Consider the following 10,884-nt stretch of genomic DNA (forward strand, 5'->3'; position numbering starts at 1 on the left):
CGCAAAACTTTAACTTTAATCTACCTCCATCCCTCACACTTTACAACATTTTAATGCTGCTGCTCTCTCTGCTTTCAAATCATTCACCCTTTTCTACCAAAGTTTTCACCACGGAGAAAAGAAACCAAAAGGGCTTTTCCCTTCGATTATTTAAATAAAGTGTAACTAGTCGGAGGAGAGAAATCTGTTGTGTAATATCTGTCCTCGTGCTGGGCAAAGTGCTCACAAGGATTCAACAACCTTTTGTTTTTATTTCTTTACTTTCTTCACAATCGTGACAATTTGGTGGTGTCAAATGAGTTTAGAAAAGTCAGAGGCTGAGCAAGGAAAGAATGTTTGGTGGAGAAGGCCGAGTAAATAGTGGAGACTGTGACGGTCGTGGTTGGTCATTGTGAGAGCAGAGAGGAAGCGAGTCCCATTGAGGGAAAGTTTGCTAGATGAGCATTGGGGACATATTAAGACAAAAGTATCCCAGCTTTCGGCATACGCAGAAATATATTTTTCTAATTGTGAAATTAATTAAGTTTTAAAGTATCCAAAAGACGCAGCAGAGGAGAAAGAGCGGAAGAGACAAGGAGGGGAAATTGCGAAGAGAATGGCGAAAGTTTTTTCTCCTCCTCCTCTCTTAAAAAGATAAGCAATTATTTATACTCACCAAGATAAGACCATTGGCTGTAGAAGGAAACGGTTCCCTCTATTCCCGTCAAAATTGCTGATAACAATGGTAACCTAACCAATTCTTTTCGGCGATATACACAAAACTTGGAATTCTTCACAGCTGGAATGCTTTACCCGATTCTTCCCTCTCTTTTTCCCCGTATTGTCGCTGATTATTAACGAGTAAAACTCTTTCCCAGTAAACCACTCCTTTTTTGCATCCATTATAAGTGAAGAAAAAAAAAATCACGAGCAAATTTTCCATCCAATGTGGCACCCTGTGGATTATGCTCATTCAATTTGTTGGCATGATTGATATTTCGGGGTAAACAACCCATTTACGATTTCTCTTTGAGATGTTACAATTCATTAATTAAGGGGAAGATTTACTGGAAGGGAAAATTAGAAAAAAAACTTCGATGGAATTTCCTTTAAACTTAGTTCAGAACTGAACTTTGAATGTTTTCTTTCTTCTGAAGTCAATTATGCTAGACGGCCAAAATTTTACAGAATTTCTGCTGGTAAAACCAATTGCAAATTGTTCACAAAATTTAAAAAAAGTTACTTGAAACTAGTAACAAAAAAAATGCTAACTGTAGAAGCCAAAATTTTATAGAATTTTTGCTGATAAAACCAATTGAAAATTGCTCACAAAATTAAAAAAAATCAGTTACTTGAAACTAGTTTCGGAAAAAAGGCATCCCGTAGAAGCTCAACTTTCCCAAAATAAAAGAAAGCAAGCATAATCCAGAGCAAACCCAACTCTCACTTTTTTAGCTGGTGCACTTCCCAGTATCCGCAGCCCATGCCATCTCTCCACTCCTCTCGACACCGGCCACCCTACTTTCTCTCCATCTCGTTTAATTAATATTTCCCTTTTACACGACTCCGCCACTTATGCCTCCCATACTCAAATGCATACTAATCGTAGTACGCATTCAATCATTATTACCAACCAGTGATGGACACGGGTAGTGATCCGTGCATACATCTTCCTCCTGGCATTTATGGATGGTGTGTTTGCTCAGCATGAATTTGGTCGGAGGAAGAAGTACATAAATTGAAGAAGCCGTAAGTATTCCTTCTGTCTGCTTTGTGTTAATGGGGTTTGTTGCGGAGGAGAGCAGTAAGTGTGGTGATATATGTAGAAACATGAGTCAGAGAAATATTGTCAATAATTTAGAAGCAGGGAATGACAGAGAGAAGTAGCAGGGAGATTTTAAAGTGAGAGAAAGCAGGAGCCACCAGCCGAGAGAGAGATCCATTCACTTCTGCTTCTTCTTCTTCTCTGCATACGGAATCAATGGCTAATATTATGACAACGGAGAGAGAAAGAGGAAGAAATAAGAGAGCAAGATGCAAATGTAGTAATGGATCTGACTGCAGGAGGAACACTGGCATCACCACACTTCATCTCTCTGACTGTGTGTGTCGCTTGATTTTTCCTCTAAATACATTCCCATCATCCATTTCATATCGTCTTCCTCCGCATGCATTTCATAATGAGGAGGAAAACCGTGGCATTTCTCCAATCTGCCATCGTATATGCAATAACACAAACATCTCAAATGCGCTATTCTCCCCAAGTAACACCGATACATACAAGCCACCAGCTCTCTCTCAGCCTCCGTCTCTCTCTCGCTCTCACTCTACGTGCAGTCTTTTGATGCCGATAAATCACCTCATTAAACGAAGAGAGACCAAAGAGCGTCTCTCAAAGACACAAGACACTCCAAATTTCTCGATGGCGAAATGCAACCACCACTACACAACTCCTTTCCACTTCTCTAATGTTCAAATGCACACGCTTTCTCCCAGGGTGTCCTCCAGTCCACGTGGGACGTTACGACACGCAGAGGATGTAACAGAGTAGTCAGCTCTTATTCCGTGGAAAGTACAAGACAACGATTTAGCTCAAGTTGTTGCGGGGCAATCTAACCACAGTTATTGGACTCAATCTCTCTCCTTCTTGTTGTGGGAGAAAAATGTGTATGTATCATTTCTTTAATTCGCACTTTCTCCACGTTCGCATTACGGGTGAAAGATTACATATGGGAAATGCTGGATGGGTAAGTAAGAAAAAGGAAAAAAAACTATCATCACGAAACATCATCTAATATTCTGGGACGGATTGTGCTAAAATATGTATCAACTAGTCATAAAATGAGATGATGATACTTAAGTTAGTTTCAATCCAGTCAATCCGTAGAGACCTAAAGCCGTGAATTCCAGGGCAGCCGTAGTCTCTAGCTTTGAAAGGGTAGCTGTTTCTTCTTTTCTAAGCAATTGTGAACCACGAACCACGGATTGGAAGGATTTCAGAAGAAGAAATTTCGTATCCTACTTCAGAACCAGACTTTCAAGTGGTCGGCACATTCATAGCATCGCACTTCTACCCACACTTGGATAAATAGATCTCAAATTCAATGAAAGTAGAAGAGGACAAACCTCAGATTACTCAATTATCGCCATCATCATCATCATCATAATCGTCATCAGAAGATACTTGTCTCATCAAATGAGAGAAAGAGAGAGAGCCTCAAACGTGTCTCATCTTCCCAGCAGCAGCAGTCGGAGCAGTCGTGGTGATTGTTGAAGCCAATATTTAAACAACCACTTGCCAGTTCCTTAAGTACGCTGTCAACACGAGCTAATGCTTACAAAGTGACTGCCACTTGGTGAAAGTGGGGATGAGATACCGGATTTCAAACACACTCTTCTTGCCAATCACGAGAAGACCACTTGGTTGCCTTGTAGAGAGAAAGCGGTTGCTTTGAACTTATACGATGATGGAAATGTTCAAAACCACCACCCACGCGTAACACCTTAACCATCCAGCCAGCCATCGATACTTATACACTTTGGCTCAATCTGCCTGCCGCTGCTTTCTCACTCTGCTGCGGTTCCGCCTGTTTGATGAATACATAAGTCTTTGCTGCTGCATTACGAGGCAGGTGGTTTAACTCAACCTGTGGTTTCCTTATCGCAATCCTCTCCTTCCGCTTTACTACGTACTCTCGTCTCAAAGCGATTCAAGGATCCGCCTATTTACGTAACCTTTCCCTAACCTACCATTATTTATGTAAAAGTATTTATGGAATGAGCCAAGTAATCAATTGGTCCAAATATAAACTACAAATTAGCTGCAGGATGGGAAAGGGTGAGGAAAATTGAAATTTTCTGCTCGACTAGGAACCAATCAAATTTGATTAGTGAGCATAATTTTGCCCAGAATTAGGTAGAAAGTCGGGACTCTTTTATGCCGTGGAAATTTAGAGAATGGTCCAAACCACGAGTTTTGTAGGAAAGAAATATGTACTTATTTTGTGCATATTATGCACGGAAATACGTGGACACGAGTGACTGAAGGAACGTGGCGTAGGCAGGTAAGGACGAGGTTGAGGAGTAATCGGCGGAGGTAGTATTATGGAAAACAGGAGCATGAATGGAGCTTGAGTTTGACTGGATGGCCTGCAGAATACGAAATTCGACAGATGAAGAGCATGAGGGAAATATTTGGATGAAATATTTGAGACTGAGGAGAAAGTTGGTGGTTGTTGGGGAAGAATTCTTATAAGTGGAGCATCCCACAGGATTAGGACAAAAGGATCATAATAATAGTGACGGCGGATCGCAGTTAAGGAAATCCAGTTGGAAATACATGCATGTTGGGATCGGTAAAGATTTTTGGAATGAAGGCAGAAGAAGAGTCATATTTCATGAGAGATGTTCACTCTTTGCATACTTATTGTACGTCCGGGTACGTATACATTTAGGCGGCGGAGGTAGTAGTGCTGCTGGGTCTCGTCGTCGTATCGTCGTAGTGCAATATTATTCTTATTCAGATCTGTTTGACTGCTCTTATGCTTCTGGCTTTGGCTGCACTATGTGGTGAGAGACCGATTAGGGCAAAAAACGTCCATGACCGTTTGAGACCTTCGGTTTATGTAAACTTAAGGTCAAAGGGATCTAGAGAATGCGATTCTGAAAATTTTTTGGGGTCATACCTTTTGGGGGGAAATTAACTCTCCAGTAGGAGTGGCCCGGAACTTCTTATATTTTTCTGCTGAAGGCGTGAGGGCAGATTTCGCGTTTTGTTTTTAAAACGCATGTTTTTGGGTACATCTACGACCATATCTCAGCCAGATCAACTCTTAGATCTACAAAACTTGAGAATTAAGATCAACATTAGAAAAATATTGCTGATCTTAATTAGTTACCTCCCCATAGTTTTGGCGAAACAAATTTTAAGAACTGCATTCTCTGGGTCCCTCTGACCTTAAATTTATATATATTTAAGGTCTCAAACGGTCAACAACTTTTGGCACCCTAATCCGTCCCTCGCCACATTGTGTTCCGTATGGAGATGGATGGAGCACTCACTCGGAGAGAAAGCAGATCGACTGATTCCGGCACACACACAATCCACGTAGGATAGATTAGGGGATACAAGATGCCGGATTGTGCCAAAATGCAAAAGGCATTACGTTCCTCTATTGACTAACAATATGCAAATGTTGGCTTCCCAGCAAAACGCCCCATCCGAGAACAATCAAGCTGCTTTGTGTCAAGCAAACGTGTACGTTATACGCACACACACAAAATCTCTCACCGGTGTGGTGCTAGCCCTGTTCTTACCGATTATTGTGATTTTGTGACCCTTTCATCTAAAACCGTTCCATCCAGCAATACATAATAGCCTCGCATCATCGATCCACCAGCAAGAAAACTACCCAAAGGGCTGCTTGAGTCGATCACCAATATGCAAATTAGAAATAATGCTCGTACAATATTTAAAATTAGTCTTTCTTAGAGAGGAGGGAAGCACCACTTTGTTTCCTTGATGGGGACCAAGCCAGCCGCCACCACCACCACCGCCACGACGATAAGACGGAGGAGAAACATCATCTCTTCGTCTTCCTGCTGCCCGTGGCAAAGTTTGGTGGACGACCTGCTTTGATCACTTGATCAGCCACTCCACCCACCACCACCACCAACCGACGACTTTCCATGAATATTATCTCCCTCACTCAATTACCTCCTTTCTCCATTATCCTTAATGTTGCATCATTTCCTCGTGTATGTACCTGCCCTCGTGCACTCCAACCCCACAGTCTCTTCATCATTATTCAACTCATCTCCATTTTCCAGCAAAACGAGTAGTTGTTGCTCGTTATTTATTGAAACCAAACAAAACCGAATTCTACTTCCATCAACCATCCATTTCCCCAATAATAATACTGATACGGAGCAATAATGCTCAAATTTGTATCCCGCACTGCCACTATCATGACTTCGACTACGTATTTACTTAATGCGAAATCAATTAATTCCACGGCTCAGTCTGATGTAAGAAGAAAGAAGAAAAAAGAGTGCTACTTTTTATCAACCTGTTAGAGCCTCTCAACAGAAAGGAGAGAAAAAAGGGAACGGTTAAATTTATTGGGGTAAGAATTGACTATTTCTGGCAATGTGGTTTTTTATCCTTTCGTGACTTGAGCTCCCTCATAAATCCCATATCGTTCGTATACATGGCACAAATCTATTGGGATAAAGACTGCATATTCTCGCTCCTCTTTCTCAACATTTCTCCACTTTCCTGCTACTTCATCATTCAGAGGTTGCCTTTCCTCCTTAGCTTTCCCCAATCCGGTGTACATTGAGTCTCACCAACCAACGACTCCTCGCAGCATGGGCCTTTCTCACCTTTACTTGTCCCACGTTACGTAAATTCGTATCAGGAGAAAGTATGGAGAGAGACAGTGTGAAACGATTCCAGGAAAGCACCTTAATTCCTGGTATCACAATTTCCTGAACTGTTTTCAGAATATAAAATAGGTTCGAAGTTTTGAAGCGGCTTTGCAAGTATCTTTAACTGCCGGGATGTTTCACTGCATGAAATTTACACCTGTCACTTCACTCTCCCTCAAAGACGTGCATATAAGTATGTCAAGTTTGTTATTTATTGTCATCGTGATGATTATGCCAAGGCGGAAGTGCAGAAATGCTTAATCAGACCAATTTTTACGTGAACTTGGACATTTTCTTGATCAATAGCAATGCTTATCATACGTACAAAGCTAGTTCCATAGCATAGAAAATTTTCTGTAACTTTGAAATACTCGAACTCTGCGATACACTACTTTCCTCGTGAAAATAGAGTACCGAATTTATCATCCATAGTCGCATAAGTAACCTAATATTGCCTGGCATTGATGAATATACAACGTAGATAAGTTGTCTCAGCGAGTCACCACCACCATGACGGCGCTTACTTATAGCAACGACGACGTAATATAAGCAACAGCCGAGGAATGAGAGCCTTGTGTTGTGTGAGGAATGACTGGGATTTGAAGAGGAGGAAGTTTTACTCCAAAAATTTATCTGTGTAAATCTTATTCCTGATTATAATTCCATAAGCGAATAAAGGAAAGGAAGAATAGTTCCACAAAGAAATATCCTCTTTGATCTTGATAAATCTCTTCAGAAAAGTCCCCAACTTCCTGCTCTAGCTTTCTGCCTACCCACCCACCCAGCGGACCTGCAACTTTCCTTCCTCCTCCTCACTTGCAAACTAGCAGAGAGAGGACTACATCACGTAACTGATACATATAATCCAGTACTCATCCGTACATATCAATCTCCGACAGACCAAAATGTGTTCTCACAAATATCCTCGTAATTTTCGGTACGCGCCGCGTTCCCAATGTTTTCTCCGACGTTGTTCATATCGCTCGTGTCGTGGCGATATGACTCGTGAAGAGCTATGCGTCATTATACCAGCGTCAGTGAAAGATCGCTTTTCAGCCGGGGAGTAGAATACACACGGATCTCTCGCACGTTTCAAATCCACAAACGCAGAGAGAGAAATACAGCTCAAGAGTGGAATTCCTAACTAAAAAAAATCCCAGTCTAATAATAATAATAATAATGATGCTATTCCTTCCTTCCACCTACACATCAACATACCAGTCACTCGTAGGACTCGTCTGATTCCAAAGTGATGATGAGTAGGACACACACGAGGCGGACGGAGAAGTGGATCGCGTCAAACTCACATAAGTAAAAATATCGCTATCTGGGGATATCACGCTCATAATCTCTCCTCCCCGTCAACTTTCTCCACTTGGCCGCATGGACTTTGAGCGAGGATGAAACAGTTTTTTTTTCTTCTTCTACTTTATAAATACAGAGTACAGAGAAGAGGAAAGTTTCGGGCTCGGGATGACTTTTGATCCTAAGTCACGTGAACAGTGACAGCTCAAGGAGCAGGAACGAGTAAAGTAAACAGCTCAAATCTTTTCAACTCAATTATCAAGTCAGTTTTCACTTCACAAACTCATGCCCATATTTTTCTCCGCCTTCTTCTTCTCTTAATCCCAACTGGTCTTCTCATCGCTACTCATTTTTTCCACGACTTTCTCCACTTTCTCCGCTACATACACGAGGAAACGAATAACTTTCTTTATATGGACGTACATATCTTTACACACTCGGAGTAATGAAAGTTGGTCGGTCGGTCTCCTGCTAAATAAGTAGCAGAGGAGTTGACTATATTTATTTTTTGGCGTGTTGCTTAATATATATTTTGCATCGCTCTGAGCTACATACACGAACTTCTTGGTTCAGTTCAACGTGGTGGCAGAGCAGAATAAAAACATGGGATGAAAAAAAAGAACGGATTTTTTTGTCAGGTCCCATTTGATCCTTTCTTGATTGCTGGCAAATTAAATGAGCAAACCAAACCGAGAGTCGGTCGGCTCATCGAGTTGCTGCTGCTTCAGAAAGTCGCCTCACATTAAATTGAAAACGGGCAACTTGGTCGGTGAACCAATTTATGTGAAAATGGGAAGAGGAGACACACCAAATGAGTCGCCTCCAGTGCAGTATGAGAAAAATGAGTAATTAAGTCTTTAAATAAGGCGAGAGAGATTGAACAACAAGAGGAGAAATAATCCCGGCTGCGCCTGTAGCTATTTAACCCATCGATCTTTTTCAGGCAATTACAGTACCACCACGGCCAAGTCTTCACGTTTTTTTCCTATTTTTTTCCCTCCTCCTGGATGTTATTATTGTTATATATCTGTCTTTCTGTGTGTGTGGTTCTTGTTGTCGTTCTCATTTGCCATGCCCCTTTACCCATGGTTCGAGTGCGGCTATACGTATGTGTGTACATGCCGCTCTCGGGAACCAAATACCAAATCAAAACGAAATGAGAGAAAGGCCCAAGATGTTGGGTGTCTCGTTTTATGTCGTTCTGCCTCCAAGTAGTCGTTGCTACTTTCACCACCAAAACCAGCACCACTTGGACCAGGAAGGGAAAGGAGGCACTAATGATACAAAAGGGCATGTACATTCTGCAGAGAGAGAGAGTGGTGGCCATTATCAATATCCTATCTAGAAAAATAATAATTCAGCGGCCCCTTGCTCTTGATCTTTTCAGACGATGGTCCTAATTGCTCTTCCTTCTCTCTCTCTTCCATATAATGCTTGGTGCTGCTGCATACTACACAAATGTCTTTACTTACGCAAAGTATCCATTATTGTCACTAGCCAAAGTATCGCCATTAGGCCAGATTTATGTGCGTCATACGAATAGAAAATTATTATTAAGCACTTATGCCCGCCGCTTCTGAGAGAAAGAGAGCAGTTGTTCTCGGGGTGCAGCAATCGAACTAACGAACTACTACTCATCTTCATTTGCCACTTGGAGCTGCTGCTCCCTCCTCGTACAATCTCTGATGAGGTAATAATCCGTGGGAGACAGAGGCTAAATGACTCGACATTCCTTGTTGACCTTCAAAATCACTCGGGGTGTGGGTAAGCATAATGAGAGCCAATACAGCCTAATTAGACTAGTCCAGGATGATTTTTAGCAAAAAGTGCATAATAAGACGTGACATTTAGTAAAACCTTTCATCAACCATGCAACGGAGACAATTCATAACAAAAATAAAAAGCGAGGTGACCATGATCTCCTAATTATTTAAGACGTGCAAGTGGGACCAGGAAGAGGTTACCGAGTGCTAATCACGGGCCCCAGTTTGTGAATGAAGGAGCAGTTGTAAGGAAAGGATTAGGCGGATGAGAGCGTGAACTGAACACTGCTCGGGAAGGGAGAAGGCAGCCACTCGGTGAAACAAAGACACGGGGTCCGACCGAGTAAGTAAAGACGTCTTGTTCCAAAGCCAACAGGCATCTGTGGCTGGTGTCCGGGTAAAAATCGGGGTTTTCCTTTCCCGTGTGTGTGTACGTACTCTTACTACGATGGGAAGAGAGAGAGAGAGTAGAAAGTGAGTGGGATCGCTTTCTTTTCTCACAGAGAGGTTCTTCCTCCTCGCTTCTTATTCTTATTCGGGTGCACATGAGAGTTCAACAGGTTAACACCACACTCACGGAGAGAGAGAGAGGAGGAAGTGAGAGTACGAGAACTCCACTTTTTCCCATGCCGCATCATGATCATCCCATCGTGGTGGGAGAAGAATCTGTGGAAGGAGTGGGTCGAGAGGAAGGAGTTGGGCACTCACTCTGCCAGGGAATGCATGCCAGGAGAAGCACGCGTTGCTTCGGTGGTGGTGGTGGTGGTGGGTCTTAGAAGACACGGCGACCACATGCATGGAAGAGCAACAGGAAGAAAGAGAAAGTGAGAGAAAGCAGCACTTACAGGTGAGTAGCTCCACCAGGTAGTCGTACCCTCTTCTTGGTTGGATGGATGGATGGTGCCGTGCTAATGAGAAGAGTCGGCGGCTCGACTGATGGTGATGAGAACTGCAGCAGGACTAATAAGTCGTAGTTGATTTGTCATGTTGTTTATGTGTGTGTGGTGGCGTCGGCAGGAGAGGAGCAGGCCTGGCTGATGAGCCGATGGGAGCGAGTGAGGAAGGATCGACTGCAGAAAGGCAAGTGAAAGAGAGTTGTAAAATAAACAGGGACTGTGCGAATCTGACGCAGTGTATGCTATATGCTGTCTCTGATAACTCTCTCCTCATCTCAAACTAATCAATAATACGCTGAATACTATTGATTGCCGATACCAATCAATCGCGCAAGTCTGTGGCTCTCCGAGTCGAGGATGGATGGATGGTATATGAGATGAGGCCCCCTTTCACTCAGTCAGTCATAGTGATGGTGGTACATAATTCTGGCTTAGGTCTCCTCTCTCTCTCTATTTCCTCTTTGCTAACTCTTCTCCTGCCACACACAAATTTCACCCTTCTCTCTCCAACG

The 10,884-nt window shown here is 42.5% G+C and overlaps 1 protein-coding gene across 1 annotated transcript in view; it reads right to left on the reverse strand.

Annotated features, from left to right (window-relative positions):
- LOC110851116 (homeobox protein cut) overlaps positions 1 to 10,543 on the reverse strand; it is a 124,589-nt gene extending 114,046 nt beyond the window's left edge. Inside the window, exon 1 of the mRNA XM_035852703.1 lies at positions 10,322 to 10,543. The gene's annotated coding sequence lies outside the window, so the exon portion shown is untranslated. The remainder of the gene's footprint in view (positions 1 to 10,321) is intronic.
- Between the last annotated feature and the right edge of the window lie 341 nt (positions 10,544 to 10,884).

Source organism: Folsomia candida, unplaced genomic scaffold (genome assembly GCF_002217175.1).
Source record: "Folsomia candida strain VU population unplaced genomic scaffold, ASM221717v1 Fcan01_Sc006, whole genome shotgun sequence".
NCBI classification, from domain to species: domain Eukaryota; kingdom Metazoa; phylum Arthropoda; class Collembola; order Entomobryomorpha; family Isotomidae; genus Folsomia; species Folsomia candida.